Here is an 11,130-nt window from a genome sequence, read left to right as displayed (position 1 = left end):
AAGCTTCTTATCGTATGCGCTATGGTTTTTACCCTACGTGCTAAACTATAAGATTTGGACATAAAAAATGAAAAACATGATAAAAAATGACAAAATAAAAATAAAAAAGGGGTCAAAATTGATGACTTACCGGTGGTCCATACGTGGCGGGCCTCCAATACCTCCGAACACGCTCGAATCGATGAGAAGCAAATGGAATTGGCATTTTGTCTTTTTCTCACTTTCTCCAAAGTCATCAAACATAAATGATCCAAAAGAAATCACTTTTTACCTTTTTATGGGGTAAACAGAAATTATGGTTACATTGTGGAACATGTAAATTGCTCGTGGTCTCACTTCTAACCCTAACAAACATCATTATCCAGAGATGAATCAAATTATCGCATTCAACATAGACAAAATTTTAAAATGCAATCAAATTTATCAACTCAAATCAAAGTTTCAAATTTTGATTCATCTCCCGAGGGGGCATTATGAACATCATTTATCAAATCTGGGGCATCATTTATCAAATCTAGAGCACGACATGAACATCTCGATACGACATCACACTGATCATAATCAAATTTTGACGACACATCATTTTTCTTTGAATCAACATGTGCACACACGTCACTTCAAGAGGGGCAAAATGTAGACGTATAAAAATGACCATATTCCTAAATGAATATTTAATGTTCATTTTATTCTCATTCCTCTATTTAGTTAAATCTAATTTAATTAAAACACCCACATTCCTCTATTTTAATTAAATAAATTATTGAATTTGTTTATTTAAATTCACTCAAGCCTTTTTACATCATTTAATTAAATAAATTATTTTATTTAATTAAATCCCTTCTCTCTACTTTTTAATTAAATTTACATTTAATTAAATAGTTCACCCCAATTAAATAAATCTAATTTATTTAAAATCTCCAACTTGCAACCAAATTGAAATAAAGAAATTTATTTTAATTAAATCCTATTATTTCTCACCCACTTGCATTTTCCTACATCTCCCACTTGCCTCCTAACCCTCTTCCTAAATTCTTCTAGAACCTATCTAATCCTAATCAATTAAGCTAAACCCTTCAAATGATCCCCTTTCCCTAAATTTGAGGAGGTCACTTCTCAAATTTGGAGTAAAGTCTTCCAAAGGCATTAAAGCCTCTATGCCTTCAACAAGCAAACTTGTTGAAAACCCCCAAATTTGGAAGGACTCTTACAAATTTGTCCCCAAAGTCTTCAAACCATTAATGGTTAACTAACCCTTTGTGGCATGGTTAGAGACTTTTTGCCTAACTAAACCCTCATCTAACCCAAGGGTCTCATCAAGCATTCATTGCTTTGACCATGGTTATCCCTTTAACCCTTGCACAAGAGTTTACCCTTTGGGTAAAAGCTTTATCGAATGGATAACCTTAACCTAGCCTTAACCTTTACCTTCTAAGGTAACCATGAGGTCTTCTCAAGCATTTAATGCTTCTTGCCTCTCCTCTCAAGCAGTCTTATGTTGACAATTGTCACCATTTCATTGGTGAAAATTGCAAACATGGATTGACAACTTTCAATCCTAACCATCCATTGCCCTATTTCTTCTATAAATAGAGCCCTCATCCCCTCATTTTAGGATCCAAGTCTTTAGCATCATACTTATACTTAATTTTAATAAGTATTTAGCCTCTCTTTGTAATAGAAATAAATCTAATAATCATTTTAGAGTATTTCTATCATCTTAGATTAAATCATATAGCTAGTATATCATGTTAGGATAGTATTTTTACTAACCTTGTCATCTTATCATCTAGTTTAGTTCATTTACTAGAATCGTGCATAAATAGGATGCATTCATACTAAATTCGATCAAAAGCATCCCTCGTTCTTGCATTCGTCATCCCTAAGTCACTTTGCTCAGTGATTTGAGAGCAAAGGAATTGGCTTGAGGGGCCTTGTGAGATAGAGAACCATGGAACACTCCTTGGGAAGTTGAGCCATTCCTTATGGCTCCATAACTTGCACCAAGAGTCCCATGGGTGTGTGGGCAAGTCTTTGAATATTTCCACATTTTGGATTTCATTGAACCGCTTTTCCCGCATACAATAATAACTGCTGCCCGAATGTCTATACATGTGAACCCATTTCCCACCTACCATTAAACACCATCAAATCATTATTAGTTGTTAGGAATTACCAACAACAATTAACTATTTTCTCCTTAGGTATTGTTCCTATGGAGTATTTCACAAGCAGGTTGTTCCATGGTTTTATAGCAGCGGGCAAGCTTAAAATTTTATGCTGATTTTTTTTTAGGAAGCCACTAGTCTCATGATTCTTTTAGTAACAATTAATTGTAAAAAGGTTGGTTGATTATTTCTCTTAGAAATAATTTATGAAAAAACATTTAGTTGTTTGTTTCATTTAGCAACTGTTAATGCTAAAAGTTGTAGATGCATGACATTGGTAAAAAAATTCAGTGTCAATTTGAGAATTAAAAATATGAAATTGTTGATCGAATAAGGATTTGAATTTAATATATTTCTTCGGGATTGTTGAGGATCCTTTGCATTAGATTACATGTGGATGTCCACTTTCTTGGAACCAATGACAAAGGTCTATAGTCAAGGATAAAATGGATTGATGGATTGCTTAGATAGTGGATGGTAGGGATGCATGGTTAGGATGTAGGAGGAAGATGCATTTATAGACTATTAAATACAACATTTCCACCATCTAACTTCATTGTAAGAATTTCATATCCTAAAGGAAACTCTAAACTCATAGATTTTTGATATTTGAAAAACTAATCCAGCACAATAAGCCTCGTTTCAAAGACCATTCCATTTTGTACAATCAATTATTCCTAGAATTCAAAGAAGATGGCTGATAATTAATATGGCTAATGATCTTAATCAGACTAAACTTGAGTAGCCCTTTGAAATTGAACTTGCAAGATCTTTGAGACATCCTACTAGAAGTTATTATTTATTTAGATCCGCTACAAATATTCCAAAAACTAACCACAAACCTTAGATGAGTTAACCCAAAAGAGTCTTCTACCCTTGTACTACCATTCATCTTTGATAACAAGCCTCAATCCACATCCTTCTTGAGTTATAATGGTTACATTATTTGAACTCAACAATAATCCCCAATTTATGGATAAGTTAGTTTAAAGTTAACCCTTACTCCTAAAGAAGAACATAAGGAAGCTAGAAAAAGAAAAGGAATTAATATAAGCAAAATGCTTGGAAAAACAATAATGATTAAGGAATCTCTCCCAAGATCAAAAGGTGAAAAGAAAACTAAATTTAATTGAAGTTAGAGGTAGGTAAAAAGAAAGAGGACTAAATTTAATTGAAGCTAAAGGTAGGTAAAAAGAAAGAGATAATTAGTTATAAACTTTGTAGATGACCTGCATTAGAATCTTTTATAGTAATTAATAAAGATTCTAAGTTATGGGTGAAGTTAGAGGTAGGAAAAAAGAAAGAGATAATTAGTTGTAAACTTTGGAGATGACCTACATTAGAATCTTTAACAATAATTAATGAAGATTCCAAGTTATGGGGTAGGTATGAGTCAAGACTTTGTATCGGTATTGGTACTAAGCAAAAGAACTTTGAAGCCTAAACAAATTGGCTTGTCCAATGGAATGTTTTTGCTTAGGAAAGCATAGATGATTTGGCCATGGATGTGTTTGAAACTCTCTTTATTTGTGACTTTGTTAATTCAAGTATAGAGAAAGTTAACTTTTTCACTGACTAAATTTTGTTCACAAACTCACAAGGTCAGAACAAATATAACAATGTTAAACATTATGTAAAACAATCAGTAGTGCATTAAAGCCTCTATAAAACAAGTGTCACATAGTCAAGAGGAATCCTTAAAACACCAAAATGAGATTAAAGAAGATAAAGCTTTAGTTGATTTTGTAGCAATAAATTAGATAAAATAAGGTCATATATGAAGAAAATTATAATTACTTAGGTTGAGCATGACAATTTTGAGGAAGAAAAGGGTAAAGCACTTTATGTTCCACCAAAGAAAATACTTGTTCAAATAAGGAAAGGTATATTTAGAACTAAAGAAAAAGAAACCCAATTAGAAAGTAGCTCATCAATTATAGAAAAAAGATTGGCCTAATGAAATAGGCATTTATTGAGTGAAATATATTAAAATGGGGTCCTAGCCTAGAGACAAACTAAGACCCCAAATCAATATTTTTCATTGGAGGAAATAGCCAACAAGATCCAACTTCAATACTAAATGAGAGTTGGATGCTAGTCTGATTATTTCATCTTTTTATGTTTGATCATATGGTTTGATATGATTAAGATGAGAAATTATACAAAATAGACAATAAACAACATAAATAGGTAGATACAAAATTGGAAATCAACTTAAAAGTACAGATTTAGAAATGGGATGTAGAGAGGAACCTATGTCTAAAATCTAGGCCTGAAACAATTGGACTATGAAGTTGGGAACCTTTGTAGGCAGGTGTCCTACAACCTGAAGCTTTAGATTTCAAATCAGGAGGTTTTGTAGATCACTCTCTCCAGAATTCAGCCAAAGAGCATTGGACTATGTAGCTAATTGAATGTCCCAAGTTTTTTATCCTATTTGAAATTTGGAATTGTTTGTCTCAATCTGCTTTGTACAATTTTGTCACTTTTGGTAATTCAATTTGTAACTTGCACACACAAAGAAAATGATGGATTGTTTAGGTGTTTGCCTAAGTTAACCTTGGGTAAGTGTTTCCACTTCCACAACAACAATGATGATGAGAAAGAGAGCTTACCCCTTGTAGGGTAGAGGGTGAATTTGGATTAAAATGTTGAATTGACAAGATTGTATATTTGGATTGATAATGGTGGTGATGCAATGATCTTTAGATAAGTCCTCCAAGTGTTGATGCAATAACATGATAAATCATAACAAAATTCATCACGAAGACATATTTGAAGCTAAGTTGTTGTAGCTTGATTCTCGTAGTACTTAGATATGCTCTTGAATGAAGAAATATAATGCTTGAATGAAATTTGTGAATTATGAAAAATGATCAAATGAATTACAAATGATGCCTTTATATAGCGATCTCAAGGTATTTTCACATTTAGGCTGGCTTCCAACAATCATATCAAAATATCGAGATCTAATCACAAATTGAGGGAACCAACACTTCGAAATATTTGAACTTGGGCCCTTTTTGGAGGGACTAAGGTGCTAGGCACCATGATCCACTAGGACTAGGGTGATAGGCATCATAATCTAGCTAGAAAGGAACAAAACAAAGGTGATTGCAAAGTGCATAGTTCCAAGACAATGGAACAAGTCACCTCATGAGCATATGACGACAATTTGGATGAGATAAGGTCAAAATAGGTTGAAAATGATGCAAAAGGAGGCACACTAAAGCAAGATCCCAAAAAGGAGTGTGAAATTGTGAGGGGTTACAATTTATGACACTAGACTGAGGAAATGACTAAACTTGTACATGCATAAAAATAAATTGAGTTAGAAACAAAGTCTAATCAAGAAATTAAAATTGATTTAGAATCTAATAGGTCGCTTGAGGATCCTTTGATTGAAATGATATAGATATATATATATATATATATATATATATATATATATATATATATATATATATATATATATATATATATATATATATATATATATATATATATATATATATATATATATATATTAGTTGAATAAGACTAAGAAAAGTTTGCAAAAATAGATTTAAAGGAAATTACAAATGAACCACTTTCCTATAACACCCATCCAAAACAACATCATCCAAATGACTAATGAATATATATTAGATATTGATGACTTGATAGACCCATATGATGTAATTTGTTTCTAGGACATGCATTAAGATATTTCTATGACACTAAGACACAATGAGACACAATGAAATGTAAGACAAAAGGTTAACTATGTTGTTAGGATATCCTCAAGAAAACTTTGAGATTGATCAGAAGGTTTTCTTGATAGCGAACTAGCTATTAGGTGGATGATGGTACCTATAATAGTAAAAGATATGAATATGGGAAAGGAAGAAATAATTTTCATTGATTTTGCTCATCTAAGATTTAGAATGATTTATGAATTGTGCAAGGCACACAAAAATAGTATAAGAATTGCTATTACAATTTTGTACACTTTAAAGATAAAGAATGTTTAGTTTTTGTACAAATATAATTTGATATTTGAAAAATATTTATTTGTAGCAAGATTGCAAAATGATGTTACAACAAAAAAAATATATTTAAACTTGTTACCTTGTAAGTCAGGACAATGGGTTAAAGGTTATATTGCATTAAAAAAATAATCTACAGTTCTTGAATGTACATTTGTAGAGCTAAAAAACATGGTATATATATATATTAGTTGAATAAGACTAAGAAAAGTTTGCATTAATAGATTTAAAGGAAATTACAAGTGAACCACTTTCCTATAGCACCCATCCAAAACAACATCATCCAAATGACTAATGAATATATATTAGATATTGTTGACTTGATAGACCCATATGATGTAAATTGTTTCTAGTACATGCATTAAGATATTTCTATGACACTAAGACACAATGAAATGAAAGACAAAAGGTTAACTATGTTGTTAGGATATCCTCAAGAAAACTTTGAGATTGATCAGAAGGTTTTCTTGATAACGAACTAGCTATTAGGTGGATGATGGTACCTATAATAGTAAAAGATATGGATATGGGAAAGGAAGAAATAATTTTCATTGATTTTGCTCATCTAAGATTTAGAATGATTTATGAATTGTGCATGGCAAACAAAAATATTATAAGAATTGCTATTACAATTTTGTACACTTTAAAGATAACGAATGTTTAGTTTTTGTATAAATATAATTTGATATTTGAAAAATATTTATTTGTAGCAAGACTGCAAAATGATGTTACAACAAAAAAATTCTATTTAAACTTGTTACCTTGTAAGTCAGGACAATGGGTTAAAGGTTATATTACATTAAAAAAATAATCTACAGTTCTTGAATGTACATTTGTAGAGCTAAAAAACATGGTTGCCAATAAGCTTCTGAAAGAATGTTTTGTTAGAGTTATTCCTGCAATTGATACTAAGTATAAATTCTACCTACAATTCAAAAGAATTTTGTAACAATTCACCCAATGATGACTTCCAAAAGTTTTCCCAACTAAAACAGCTCAAAAGAAAATATGCATGTGAAAAGCCTAAACATTAGAAGAAATTTTTTAAAGATACTTATTTTTCAGTGAAATAAGTAATTTTGCTAAACTCTATAGAAATCTTCTAATATATGAAATTTCTCTCATCCATGAAAATTTAGTCTAAAAAGAAAGGTTATAGACCTCCACCATATATGCTTAGGATAAGGATTTCTCATAGAAAGGCTCCTAGACAAGTCAAATTCTTCATTTGTATTATACCACACTATGCAACTGAGTATCCAAAAAAATTGGCCCATGTTGCTAAAGTTTATGTTGTTTTGTAGCAAACAAATAGCCAATGAGATTTCATCCTCCAGAATACATGGCTATCAAGATATATGAATAGTATTATGAGTTGATAGAAGCATGAGATGAATATTACAATATGATCAAAGAAAAAACCATAAAATACCATTCTTACTCTGACAAATCATTTGAAGAAAATGATGATTTCATTCTCTCTATTAAAGTAAAATCTAAAAGACATCCAAAAGAAATTAGAAATGGAACAAAAATAGATGGGGGTTAGGATGCATGTTACAAACTCCACTCTTTCTTATGCATGAGTATAGAGAGTATTATATAGAGTTACTTTCCAAGATGTGGATGGATAGGATGGGATGGATATGAGGGATATTCAGTAGGGAGACATCTAGGGCCCAAGGAATCAAGGATCTATATTCTATGATTCATTCTTAAAAAAAAATGATAAAAATTTGCAACTTTTGTTTTGTGAGAGATATCGATCAAGATTTAGACTCTTGACAATGGTGAAGGGAGGTCATAAAAATACAAAACCATAATGTCATACTTTGACAATGTTTACAGTCCATCAAGTGAAGCTACAACATCAACACTTGCACCAAATATTAACAAAGAAGGAAATACCTCAAAGGAAAATCCCAATGAGTTAATTGACTTAGATAACAATGCCATAGATTATGTTCCAAGGAATAACCAAGGTGGCCTAAATGAGTTAATTGGCTTGGATTACAATGCCACAACTGATGTTGCAAGTTTAAGGAAGGGAAGGCAAAAAGCCAAATAAAAAATAGGGTGCAAGTAGGACATGATTAGGAATTTTTAGATTGACTTGATGTCAAAGTACTCATTCATTGAACCAGTGAAGAATGCAAAAAAATGCGACTTTCAACAAAGTACAAGTGTAAGATTTATTGTTGGAAATATAATAGGGATAAGAAATTGCAGCTAAAATTGGATACTATAGAAAAGCACATGAGTAAAGTTTATGAAAAATAAATGATAGACAAAAAAGAATTTAAGAAATAATAAGATGGAAAACAAAGGAAGAATGTCTTCATGTTAAATATTCCCTTGAATATGATGTGCACATACCAAGAAAGGTGAAGCTTTGGAAAAATCATGATGTAAACAAACAAGGAAAAAACTATTTAGTTGAGTGTTATTTTTCATATTTTGATCAGAGGGTTTCCTATGATAGACTAATGGGCAAATTGTCTTGTTGAGGTGGAAAAAAGAGAGTAAACCTTTATTGCATTATTTTTAAATAAAGTTATAACCATAGATAATAGTTCTTGGGTATGTATGAATGTGTGTATTATACAAAAACATGTCTACAAAACTCATCTACTTTGTGTTAGCTTACTTAGCCATGTACTCTCCTACTGATAAGTTAGCAGTTGTGCCTCAAAATCCTTGACCTTCCCCTGTAGTCTAGTTTCTATTTATTTATAACCCTTCAATTGCTCTTCTAATTCCTAAATTTTCTAAGGGTTGACTATAGCTCACTATTCTCATCTTCTCTGATGAGAAAATTCTTAGGTCCAATATCCATTCCCACATCAATATCTAAACCCGTAAGACAGGTTATTTCTTTCTGCCTTGGGCTCGATGGGTCTTTAGCATTTTTCTTGGCTATATAAGGGTCACCATGAATAATTACTCCCTCTTTGAATCTATTTCAACATTAAAATATTCCCATGTTCTTGAGACTTTTTTTCTCCTATAATCCTTTTCTCCTTGAGGCAATATGCCTTTCTAGCTGAGTCTGCTCTTTAAGATTTTTCTTTTTAGGTTTTTCATCTTTGAGGTTTCCCTTCAGCCTTATATTTTTTAGGTTTTTCTTTAGGCTTTTGCTTTGTAGGTTCCTCTTTAGCCTTATATTTCTTAGGCTTTTTCTTAGTTGAAGAGGAAAAATCAATAACTTTTTTTGTTGGTTTTAGGTGGAGAAGGGCTTCTTGGTTGGGATGTTGCAGGTGAATCCTTAGATGTTGTGAGTTGGTCTTGTTTCAACTCTTCACTCATGTGCTCCCTAGGGCTATGGGTAGGTGATGATGGAGGAGCTAATTTGTCCCCAAATTTTTTTTGATACATTCTTCCTAGGGGGTTTAGTTTCCTCTTCTTCCCTTGTTTGATCAACATTTTCCTCAACCCTATCATTATCAACTGAAAAGTGTCATAGGATTCTATGGTGAATGTTATCCCAAGTACAAAATTATTCCTAGGTAATGTTTGGGAATTGAGAAAATATGCTTGTTTTTACCAACAAGACAACAAAATAGTGGTGTGATAGAGATGAATACATCTTTTTTCTTCTAAATTATATAGCCATCCTAGTGAGCATATGATGCAAGTAATTAGGGACATTTACTAATCTCTTATAGCACAAATAACTTAATAACTTGAAATGAATTGTGTAAAGAAGAGAGTGTCTTCCATCACAAGTGAAATACTTGATCACACGGGTTTCTACTTCTCTCAATAGTGGTGGTAAGGAGAGGTTTTTAGTTCCTTGGGATAAAATTTCAAAGCTCTCCTTGGTCTAACAAATTTTGCATTGGTTGAGACTGCATCCAAAGATGTAGGAAATGCTTCTCTTGTCAAGAGATGACTAGATACTTTTGAAATTGCTGCTTTAGATGCTTACACTCTCAGTCCTTTAAATACTGCTTCATTGTTCCAGAATGTTTATGCAAATTGCTTTGTCATCTTGTCATTGTATTTTGTCAACTTTAGGCAGTAGTGAATACAACTAGACCTCTCAGAGTATGTTTTTTTAACTTTCTCCTGATAATGTTTCCACCCATACTTAGTTCTTGAAAACTCCTCCCAACAATTAAATTGTCCCAATTTTGCTTCCACACTTCACTCCTTGTTTTTGCACTTCACACTGAATCTCCAAATTTACAGACTCTATATGATTGGTAAACTTTGCAATTCCCTTTTCTACTTTCCTTCCATAAGATAATCAAATGAATACAATGACTAATGCTTATATTTTAGTCATGTAAGGTAATCAATACAACTAGAGCTAGGTTTTAATCTTTGTTGATTAAGTATTAAAAAACTTCCATGATGCAAAAGGCATTTAATCATAATGACAATGAAAATCTCTCTCCCTCCCTCCTTCCCCCACCCCACCAACTAAAGGTTTATTTTGTCCTCAAATTAATGATAGTGTGGTAGGGCCCATTAATGGGCATGGCTGGGTTCAATCCAGTTCCTCGTTCCAGCCTAAGGTAGTGTGGGAAAAGCCTTCGGAAGGTTGGGTGAAGGTTAAATTTTGATGGTGCCTCAAAGGGTAATCCAGGACCATCAGGGGTAGGATTCATTATAAGGGATTGGTTTGGAGAGGTTTTGTTTCTGGGGGCGAAAAAACTTGAATCTGGGACTAATAATGTAGCGGAAGTAAGTGTTGCGTTGATGGTAGTAAGATTTTGTCGGCAAATGGGGGTGAGGAAATTACATCTTGAAGGTGATTCACTGGTGATTATACAGGCAATCATGAAGGGATCGATTGATGCGTGGCATCTATAAAACTCTATTCTTAACATTGTGGAAGACTTAAATAATTTTGAAGATTTTAGAATTAGCCATATTAAAAGGATGGGTAATATGGAAGCAGATGTCTTATCAAAATGGGCGTTGAATTTTAA

This window comes from Cryptomeria japonica, chromosome 5 (assembly GCF_030272615.1).
Source record: "Cryptomeria japonica chromosome 5, Sugi_1.0, whole genome shotgun sequence".
In the NCBI taxonomy this organism is placed as follows: Eukaryota; Viridiplantae; Streptophyta; class Pinopsida; order Cupressales; family Cupressaceae; genus Cryptomeria; species Cryptomeria japonica.
Note: the sequence above shows the minus strand (reverse complement) of the source record.